Raw genomic sequence first — 1540 nt, 5'->3', positions numbered from 1 at the left:
AGAGCCCACGATAACAATATCGTGCATATTCATTACCGTGATATATCGCATTACCGAAAACCGGCACAAGTCTATTTGGAAGTGAGCATTATTCTTACAAAATAAAAGGAGATAATCATGATAAAACAAAAAGATGGAGTTGTTTTTTTACATTATCTAGCTCGTTCTTATAACAGCCACAGTAAGTGTCAGTGCCATCAATTATCAGTTCACTTATAAACATCATTAGTAGAGCTGTTAGACAAAAACTTCCTGATAATCTTGAGGTGTTTTAATTAAAACAAAAACAACAATGTTACAGAAAATTGTAAAAATAGAAAGAAAAAAATATATATACTCAAGCTATACAAACAGACCAAAAGAAACTAGAGTGCAAATTATATATATATATATATATATATATAAAAATGGGCCACATACTTACCATTTGCTGGAATTGTTACATTGTATTGCACAGTTATGAACAAAACCGCTACCTTTGATGTAATCTACATGGAAAGAAATATAAACATGCAGTCAATACACAAATAAAGTAATAGTTAATCTCAAAATGAAAACTCTGGCAATAGAGAACGGCAGCCGGACTGTCACCATTCACTTGCATTGTATGTAAAATAAGGTTTACAATGCAAATGAATGGTGTTAAAAAATAAGTCATGCAGATTTTAAGCAACATGAGGGAATGTAAATGACAGTATATATTTTTTTGTGTACATTTTTCCCTAAGTGAATGGTATATATACTAATTATAATCAGTTTCTCATCAAACACATTTTCCAAGATATTATAATTTATAGATGAGAATACAATCACTTACTTAAATCTGTTTAGAAATGCCCATTAAGAGCAAAAAATCAGTTCCAGTAGTGTAAACTTCATTTCCCATGATGCACCAGCGCTGATATTTAGCAAACTATCGTTCAAATCTAACGGTTGTGCAAACTCGTATTCCTAACGAGTGCTGAGAGTGTAAAATCATTAGGTTACTATCAGTAAAAGCATTTTGGTAACAAGAATCGTGACCCTGCTGCCGCTGTGCACCGGTGACAACGCTCACTCATTCTCCGATTGCCACGTAACACTTCATTTGCGCGTAAAAGTATCAGGGCAGCTACAATGTTACGTAATCGTCTTCACAAACCAATTCTGTTATTCCGTTCAACACTCCTTTAAATATAATAAATTCGCGCGGGTGATCTTTTTTTTATCTCGCGGGTTTAAAAGTTCCTTTAATCGCCTCATAGGGAATATCTCTCGCTCTCATGCATCATGTCTGTGTGAATCAAAATTCCCAACTATCTGAATGCAATAAGCAATTAGCGCCTACGTCTGAGAGTCAAACCTACTCTAAAAGATTCATTTATATCATTTATAATATGCAAGAGGATTAAAAAGTAATGCTGCACATTAAAGGTAAACCCCAAAAGTAACAGTTCTACCTGCAGTTAAGGGAAGTGAAAGGGACGAGACTATGACAGAACACGAACGATCCGTTAGATTTCTTATAGAAAACAAGCAAAAAATATAAACACTGATCAGA

Source organism: Sinocyclocheilus anshuiensis, unplaced genomic scaffold (genome assembly GCF_001515605.1).
Source record: "Sinocyclocheilus anshuiensis isolate Anshui unplaced genomic scaffold, SAMN03320099.WGS_v1.1 scaffold2192, whole genome shotgun sequence".
Lineage (NCBI taxonomy): Eukaryota > Metazoa > Chordata > Actinopteri > Cypriniformes > Cyprinidae > Sinocyclocheilus > Sinocyclocheilus anshuiensis.
Note: the sequence above shows the minus strand (reverse complement) of the source record.